We start from the raw sequence: 10,000 nt of genomic DNA, 5'->3' as shown, positions 1-10,000 counted from the left end.
AGTAACTTACTAGCCTGACGAACCAGACCCACATTAAAATGTAGGGTCTGGGCACTCACCGTTCGCAGTGCTCAGTCCGAGGGGCGGGATAATCGGTTGTCTTTCAAATTCCCTCTGCACGCAATAGGACAGCGGCAGCGCTATGAGTCCCATGCGTTTTCCCACCAGCGGAGCTAGTTGGCTAGTTCAAACTTTTGGCAACTTAAAACAAGCTTAACTCGTGTCACACTGTTGGCCAACAGCAACATCCATCTTCTTTGTTTTCAAGTAGCAGGGAATTCAAGCCAAACCGTTGCAACTCTGCCATCAATCATTATGTTAAGCCCGCTTAACGACTCTATACATGATTTGATTGGCCTGATAGAAGTTTAATTTTTCGAGCTCACAAGCCAACGGAGAGTAGCTAGACTGGCCCTGGAAGCAAATGTAATTTGCTGCCGCTAGGGTGCGTCTAGATTTCTAGGCTAGTAACTTACACTAAGTGTGAATATAGACATGTTTGTGTCTGTGCAGCACTAAGTGTGAATATAGACATGTTTGTGTCTGTGAAGTACTAAGTGTGAATATAGACATGTTTGTGCCTGTGCAGTACTTACATTAAGTGTGAATATAGACATGTTTGTGTCTGTGCAGCACTAAGTGTGAATATAGACATATAGACATGTTTGTGTCTGTGCAGTATCTTACACTAAGTGTGAATATAGACATGTTTGTGTCTGAAGTATCTTACACTAAGTGTGAATATAGACATGTTTGTGTCTGTGCAGCACTAAGTGTGAATATAGACATGTTTGTGCCTGTGAAGTACTCCACACAGTAACTTACACTAAGTGTGCAGCTAAAGTGCGAGATGGAACCACAACTCTTCCGTCGGCATGGTGATTTATCGCCGTGGTTTCCAGACCTTTCCGGGAGCAGTGTAAGTGAGCACTTGAGCAGGGACGCTTGTCCACCCTGTCGACCAGCAACGTGATGTACAGAGACCGTATGAGCCGGATGTACTCATTAACTACCCACAGGAGAGAGAGAGAGAGAGAGAGAGAGAGAGAGAGAGAGAGAGAGAGAGAGAGAGAGAGAGAGAGAGAGAGAGAGAGAGAGAGAGAGAGAGAGAGAGAGAGGTGTGTGAGTGGGGGGGCAGATCATCACCGCCATCACTCCACTCAGTCACAGGAAATTACATGGCACAGGGAAATCACATCTCCATTCTTAATTAAAAACCCCCACAAACACACACACACAACTCTGAGTTCAACAGTTAAACGCGGTCCTCCTGTCCCACTCATGGTTGTGCACGGGTGTGTACAACCATGAGTGTGTACATCTTGGAACATAGGTGTGTGTGTGTGTGTGTGTGTTGACTCAACTGAAGTTTGGGATGAGAGGAACACACTCCTAACCTGACCCTAGCCAGATGAATGTCGTTCCGCTTAGCTCCGCCTAGCTTCACTCACATCCATCTGGGACCTCTTCCATTGAGAGTGATTTCTGCAACCGATTTTATGGTTCAGCCAATCAGGACGCAGGGCGGGAGTTTCATAGATGTGACATAGCGTAGAAGCGACTGTGAGTCTGTTATTAGCGTCACGGGTTGGCTTCGATGTGAGTGGTTGAAGTAGCACGTCAATAGATGACGGACAAGTGGCTTATTCAATCATATGCAAGCATTTTTTGATTAGGCCCAGCCTTCTGAAGCAACACTTCAATGGATCGGTTCCAGATGGATGAGTGGAGCTAGGCGGAGCGAAATTCATCTGGCTATTGCCAGGTTAACACACTCCCCCATGGCAGTGAGGGATAGACAGCGTGCACACACACACACACACACACACACACACACACACACACACACAAAAAGATGTACTCCTTCACTGACCCAGCCACACACAGACACAGACACACGCTCATGTCATACAGGGTTCACATCACTGTCAGATTAGCACCCAAATCCCAAACAGGAAATGACCTCATGAGAACTTCCTCCAGCTGACACGTCTGAAACCAGCCCCCCCCCCCCCCCCCCCCCCCAACACACACACACTACAGGTCCCCAGAGAGTGTGTGTGTGTCCTTTTGGTAGGACTCTCTCTCTCTCTCACACTCACACACACACACACACACATTAGATACTTTATTCAATTCCACATTACAAGTAAATTTTCATTAGGAATCAAATGTTTTGAATGATCAAACAGATTAAACCACATCAGCGCCTTGCTATGTATGACAATACAATCTCAGGGGTACAGAAAACATCTCCTTTTCCAAGTAAACATGCTTCCTATAATGGCTGAAATTGAGCAGTACTTTACCAACTGTTTGGCTCTTGTTTTCAATAGCCCCCCAATGCAAAGTCCCTGGGTCGCCAGCCTGTGTACATGTACACACACACACACACACACACACACATATGTGTAAGACTACAGGTCCCCAGAGAGTGTGTGAGTGGCCTTATGGTAGGTCTCGCTCTCTCTCTCCCTCACCTACACACACACACACACACACACACACACACACACACACACACACAGCATGGCATGGCAGCTTCCTCAACAGGTTTCCAAGAGTACCACTCCTCGGTTGTCCACACACCCACCCACACACACACACACACACAGCATGGCATGGCAGCTTCCTCAACAGGTTTCCAAGAGTACCACTCCTCGGTTGTCCACACACACACACACACACCCACCCACCCACACACACACACTGAGTAATAGTATAATATATTGAGATAACACACACCAAGACTCCATTGCATCACTCCACATAAACAAACACACACACTCAAGAACTAACAGGTCTCCGTCACCATGCTGAGTCACACCACAGAAACATTTACACTCACTCACTCACTCACACACTCACACACTCAGACCCGTGCTACTGGTCTCCATAGAGGAAACCAAGAACAAAAGCTGCCAGAGATGTTGTCCGTTCTCTGTTGAAATTACATAAAAGTGATTCTCTTCTATTCAAACGACCCCCCCACACACACACAGTTTCTAGCACAGCAGGGGACAGCAAGGCCTCCACAATGTGTGTGTGTGTGTGTGCATATAGGAAGAGTGAGTGTGTGTGTGAGAGTGTCTGTGTGTGTGCGTATATATATATATATATATATATATATATATATATATATATATATATATATATATATATATATATATACATATTTATGTGTGTATGTGTGTGTGTCAATAGAAGAGCAGCTGAAAGAGTCACTGGTGCAGAGTGTGTGAGTAAGATGGTGAACCAGCAGTGCAGTTTGTGTGTGGTGTGTGTGTGTGTGTGTGTGTGTGTGTGTGGTGTGTGGTGTGTGGTGTGTGGTGTGTGTGGTGTGTGTGGTGTGTGTGGGTGTGTGTGTGTGGGTGTTGTGTGTGTACTGAATCCAGTGATGCAGGACTGCCTCCCTCTCCTCTGCATTTCAGCATCTGTTCTCCCCAGCAGAGCTGATGTGGCCTTTCTGCTGACTCTCACTTTCTCCCTCACACACACACACACACACACACACACACGAGTATAACCCATCACAGATAAAGTCAATTGGACACCTCCACGCGCTGACTAATTAATAAAAGTGCACACAAACACACACACACACAGTGTTTATCTGGTAAATTAACACTGCCAATGGAATTCCTAATTTCATTAGTGTGATTTCCTTAGATGTCTGAGAGAGAAAATGGCATATGAAAATGACATGACTCTTCATCTGGGAGGTGTGTGTGTGTGTGTGTGTGTGTGTGTCTGTGTGTCAGAGATGTTCACAAGTCATTTTTTGGAAGTCCAAGTCAAGTCTCTGGCCATGTGATCCGTCCCTAACACTGTATTGTTAAATCTTATGAATTCAAAGCATGTCTTGTAGCTACCATCCATACAGTGCAGTATCAAAACCAGCATGTCCTGTAGCTACCATCCATACAGTGCTGTATCAAAACCAGCATGTCCTGTAGCTACCATCCATACAGTGCTGTATCAAAACCAGCATGTCCTGTAGCTACCATCCATACAGTGCTGTATCAAAACCAGCATGTCCTGTAGCTACCATCCATACAGTGCTGTATCAAAACATGTCCTGTAGCTACAGTACCATCCATACAGTGCTGTATCAAAACCAGCATGTCCTGTAGCTACCATCCATATGTAACGGATGCCAGCTAGCTTAGCTGTGCTTGTGGAACGTTGGTAAACCTCACTCCCCGACGCCTCAAGAGTGCTGCTGGCATGGAAATTCTTAGATGGTCAGGTGGGAGGCCTTGGGTGAGAGGAGACGGAATGACACGAGGCCTTTTCACACTGCCAAAATCGCCGCGATTTTATGTACCAGAATCGCGGAACGACTGTCCCTTTCACATAGACCGGCGGGACAAAGTGTCTCGCCAAATTTACTACCAAGCCCCCTAGACATTTAGGCCTAGGCCTACTGTTAAACACCTGAAAAATATTAAGCTGCTGTTTTCTTTTCATGATGAGCACTAGGCCTATGCTTGAATGATTTAATTATGACTGAATGGAACGTTGCGTTTTTAAGCGCCAGAACTGCTTATCACAGTGTGACAAAGTTTACACCAATCATCATCTTCTAATGTATCCTTATGTTGAGATGTCCATTCTCTTTGCCCTAAACATAGGCTATCATTTGTGCGCGAAGCATTTTTCAATTAAGACAGTACACAAGCTATTTTTATTGTTATTATTCATTTTATGTAATATTGAATGATTTCATGAATAAATTGTACGCAGCACGTACAGGATTACGGCTGGCGGCGCCACTGACCAAGGCCACAGTAGCCTGTGAACCTCGATTTTCAAAGGGGAATTACGGCCAACGCAGGGGGCAACTCTTCTCTTCAATTTCCCTTCCAAATTACTTTTTATTGTCTAAAGACATCTATCGCAAGAATTTAACATTCTAAGCAACAGCAAAGCAAATGCAAGCTAACCAAAGTGCAGTCGGTTCTCCCGCCATGGTTTTGGAAATCACACACCTGCTGCATCTGAAGGCCCACGCATAATAAGGCCTACGACTATCACTCTACACGCTTGCACGTCACATTTTAATTTGCTAGCTGATCCTGCCTCCCCAAAATGCCGGATCATGTGAACAGATCAGCAGGCCGGCAAATTTTCACCTCGTTTTCAGACACACGTTGAGGCAAAAAGACGTCTCCTCTTCCCGCAAATTTAGCGTGATCTCTGTGTGAAAAGGCCTCAGAGGTTAGCTTGTTACTGTGACAATGTTTAATGCACCTTTCACATTACTAAGTGACTGACCTATCTGGGTGCGTTTTGACATGCCTGATGAAATTAGAGGTCGTTGAGCCGGCATCATTTATCCTGGTGCCACACACCTTGTATGTAGCTGTTGGCTTATTTTCCACTGTGCACCAAGTTATCGTAGTAAGTGATAAAAGGCTCGACTCCGGGAGTTGTTATCGCCATGGCGATGTATTTTTTTATCTGTGAGTGGGTGCACATTAGAGGACTGATTTTTCGGTCCCGCTCCCGCAATATTCTGTCCCGCTCCCGCATCAATGTGTCATTTTTAGTCCCGCTCCTGCCCACATCTGTAACATGATGTCCCACTAAAGCCCGCATGCAGGAGGGATAGCCTATTCAGCTTTTCTTTCTGTCTCACGAAAGGAGCACACACACACCTGAGAAAGACTCCAGATGTCAGTTTCTTGGTTCTGAATGTAGGCTAACAACTGAAGTAGGCCTAGTCTGGTGCTCTCTTCCTCTGTCATGCTTTCGATTTCAAGTTGACAATGAGCAGCAGGAACAAATTGAACCCACGTAAATGACAATATAGGCTATAGGCCTGCTATCCGTCAGTTATGCTTAAACCCCGTTTTTTAATGCTGCCTAACAGAACATCCAGCTGAACTATAGTTATAAACACTACTCATTTCCATATTTAATTTTATGCACATATTTAATTGGCGGGAGTGCAGTGAATCATCGGGTTGTCCCGCACCCGCGAACGCACCTCTCTCATCTCGCCCGCTCCCACAAAGAGCTTTCAAAAGTTGTCCCGCACCGCACTCTTTTGCGTCGGGACCCGCGGGTCTAGCACACATAGTGCATGCGTTGCGTCACACATCATGGCAAAGGGGACATGTAGCTCAAATATGCAGAAAGAAAGAAGCGCACTCAACACCCTATAGTACTTCAACTGGGTGCTTAAACTTTCTTGATAATAAATCAAAAACTTTGAAAAATAAATAAAGCAAGCACTCAACAGTTTCGTTTACTTTTTAATTGCCTCACAAACGTTTCGGGCTGACACCCTTTTTTCAGTGTGAAAAATGGCAATTTCACCCTTGACCCCAAGTAGGTGTGTTTAAATAACCTAGATCATCACCTTTATGCAGCTCATCATACATTTACCAACGTATATGCATCAAGAAAATGAAATAGAAATACAGGAATAAATTTAGATAAAAATAAAAAATAATTGCATGAAATACAGGTTGTTTACGAGTCTCGGAAGCACAAGTCCGAGTCAAGTCTGAAGTCTTTTCGGTGGAGTCGCAAGTCAAGTCTGAAGTCACTGTTTTTGTGACTTGAGGTGACTAAAGTCCAAGTCTCAGACTCTAGTCCCCATCTCTGGTGTGTGAGTGTGTGATGAGTTATCTCTGAGCTTTTATAAGAGACACTGAAATAATCTCTTTATACAGAAGAGAGAGACAGAGACAGACAGACACAGACAGACACACACACGCGCGCGCACACACGCACGCGCACACACACACACACACACACACTTCACGTTTCATCTCCACACCTTCTTTTGAGCTTCTGTTCCTCTCCTGAAGGCGTGTTGTTTAGGTGACCTGGCAGGGCCAGTGTGTGTGTGTGTGTGTGTGTGTGTGTGTGTGTGTGTGTGTGTGTGTGTGTGTGTGTGTATGTGTGTGTGTGGACAAGAGCAGGTTCTGCAGCCAGTTCAGCAGCATACCTCTCTGGCCCCCAGGTTCCCCTCACTCATCTGTTCCAAACGTAGTCGTCTTCAGCTCCAAACTACACCAATTCCATGGAAGCAAACACACTGCCTAACTATAGACCACAACTTCACACATAATGTGACACACACACACACACCATTACCCGCATCTCAGCACTGCCTAACTAGAGGCCCCAACTTCACACATAATGTCACACACACAAAGTGAGATTGATTGATTGATTGCTTGCTTACTTACTTACACTTACTTAATCTCAAATATATGAGAAAAGCCATCTAGTCCTTATTTTTCAGGGATCTCACAGCCAAAACTACTAATCCAACATACACACACACAGAGAGTCAGTTTCCCCCAGATATACAACATATGCAGATAAGTTTAGATAAAGATTAAGACACCGCAAACACAACCTCCGGCAGTCCTAATTTTAAACACAACCGGAAGCTGACCGTTAATAACGAACACTCACTGGGCTCATATGCGTGCGTGAGAACGGAATGTCTCTTCGTATCACACTGACTGTGTGTCACCGTGACCTGCACCGAATACCTGTCCGCCTTCACCATTCCACATTCCAGCATCTGCGTGCATTCACAAGTGTTGTCATCTCCACAAGACAACATGGGTTTGCTCTTCAGAATCTTAGTTGCCCTGTATCTGACCCGTGCTGATATGCTCATTTGGTCATTTTTGTAATTAATTAACTAAATTATCTGTCGTTCCCGAAAGAAGCAATTGTAGACTAAACTTCCCCAACACCAAAATCACAGCCAACTCTGATCAGTTTCGCCCATAAGCAGGATAACAACACCGCCCCGGGCATCGATTCATGTAAACGAGATTAATTTGCTATGCGGCATGGTGTCTGATGTTACCCAGCGGTTAGTGCACAGAGGTCGGTTTCAAAACAACAGCGAGTCGAGGATATTTTACCAACACAGACGTTTTCGCACGAGTTCACTTTGCCACACGACACTTTTTAACCACCGTTGCCTGTGCGAGCGGCGGTATCGTTACGTTCCAAAGTTTTAACAGCCTGAGAGGTGATCATTCAGTTCAGCAAAGACACCGAGTGACAACAACACGAAAGTGTTTCCAAACGGCAAAAAGATACAGGAATGTCAGTGTGTGCGTTTTCGGGGGGAACTAACTCGAGAACAGAGTGTCTCATACGGAACAAGAACGCGAGCTGCCAGAAAGATGCGACGCAGAAATGCTACAAAGTTGCATCGAGTAGCTTTAGTGGCACAAACGGGTCTAAATGGCAACTTGTTCCCCGGTAACACCACCGGACCCCGCGTGCACTGGACTCTGCTGAATTTAACATTCTGCTCAGACACAATGTAAAACGGTGCCGTTTAGCCAAGTAAAGTTAATATTAGCCTATAAGCGGAGTCGGTCTAGCTTAGCATAGCCTTACCTTTTACCTGAAGCAGGTACATTTCCTCCACATGCGCACTGGACGTTAAAATGGCGTGGAAAAGTTTGCACCTTACATACAAGCAAGTGAATGGTTTTAGCCTACTCACCATTTGAAAGGCGAATAAACCAAACTTCCTTGTGCTTGTTTGAAATCCACAGAAAATGTTGTGATTAATATTGTCCTTTGGAATCTGTAGGCTAATAAACCTGAGGAAACAGTCATCTGGATGGGAGGCGTTGGTGAGGGTCTGACGGCGGAAATTGTTAGTTGATCACAAAAGTAGAAACAGCTTTAGTTCATTCCATTTGTCTTCTTACTTCCCGAGTTAAGTCTTAGGCTTTCACTGTGTTTAACTTGAGCGCATAAACCCTGTGGTCCACGGTTGCTGGTCTGTCGGCGGGACTGGAGTTGATGCGCGGCGGTAGTGAGTCTAGTCGCTACCTGAAATACTGGATTAGAGATGTTTTCAGAGCGGGTCAAACCCCGCCTCTGGTCTACAGTATTTACTGCAGTCCCCGACACACACACACACACACACACAAGGGCGCGCTTGCACTAGCACTGTCACACGGTAAAGGGAGGAGTTTAGCTGCGCAGTTCTGCTCGGACGCGTGCACTTCCCACGGCTCTTTCCTCACTGTTCCATGGGAGGAATATGGGATGTGAACAACTTACTGTCCGGGCGAAGGGTGCTTACCGAGTGTGTGTGTTAAACCCGCGCCAGCAGCCGAAGCCCTTCGTGATATATACACTTGCGAGTGTGTAGTGTTGGGACCGATCGTTTGCTGTGTGTGTGTGTGTGTGTGTGTGCGTGCGTGCGTGTGCGCTGTTTACTTCGCGGATGCCGACACGGCTGGAAATTAAGGCATAGCAACGGGCCAGGAGAGCGCGAGGCTCTAATAAAATGTGATGTAAGAGCAGTGTTACCCAAACACCATCTGTCCAATCCTGTTACATAAACAGATAGAGACGAGAAAAAAAACAATTAAACGTTATTTTCTTATTTTATTAATTGAGAAAAAAACCTTGTTTTCTGTTCTTACTGTAATAGTGTGTTTTCAGCAGTAGGCTATATATCAATATTTATCATAGTGCTGTACTTTGAATGCATTAACTCTGGGGGGAATTTAAATAATAACAATAATAATTATAATAATAATAATAATAATAATAATAATAAAAACATCTCGCTTCTGAAATTAGCTCAACATGAACTAATAAGGCAGGTTAGATGATGGCAAACATTTCAGTTATGAGGAGAAACTAGATGTTATGCTAAAAACTTATTTAAAATGCCTTTTCAGTGGGCCAGAAGAAGTAGGCAAAGTACACGAACTGTTTTGCAAAGAAGATGATGATGAAGAAGATGATGATGGCAGTATGTCATCCAAAACCAGCATCAACTTTTCTGGCTCCAACAGTCACTCATCAACAGTCACAAATCTTGGTGTAAAAATGGACTCCCAACTCACTTTTGAAGCCAATATAAATCACCTCTGCAAGACCTCCTTCTACCACCTCCGTAACATTTCCAAACTCTGCCCCATTCTCTCCCTCTCAGATGCTGAAAAGCTGGTTCATGCCTTTGTCTCCTCCAGACTGGACTACT

The 10,000-nt window shown here is 45.0% G+C and overlaps 1 protein-coding gene across 3 annotated transcripts in view; it reads right to left on the bottom strand.

The window, feature by feature from the left end:
- The window catches only part of LOC121689808 (inactive ubiquitin carboxyl-terminal hydrolase 53), an 82,987-nt gene extending 74,086 nt beyond the window's left edge, over nt 1-8,901 (bottom strand). Inside the window, exon 1 of one of the 3 annotated variants that reach the window (XM_042070016.1) lies at nt 8,498-8,901. The gene's annotated coding sequence lies outside the window, so the exon portion shown is untranslated. The other 2 variants (XM_042070013.1, XM_042070015.1) reach the window with 2 other exon arrangements.
- Nucleotides 8,902-10,000: the final 1,099 nt, after the last annotated feature.

Source organism: Alosa sapidissima, chromosome 18 (assembly GCF_018492685.1).
Source record: "Alosa sapidissima isolate fAloSap1 chromosome 18, fAloSap1.pri, whole genome shotgun sequence".
Classification (NCBI taxonomy): Eukaryota; Metazoa; Chordata; class Actinopteri; order Clupeiformes; family Clupeidae; genus Alosa; species Alosa sapidissima.
The sequence above is the reverse complement of the archived record's forward strand: the minus strand, read 5'-3'. Positions and strand labels throughout refer to the sequence as shown.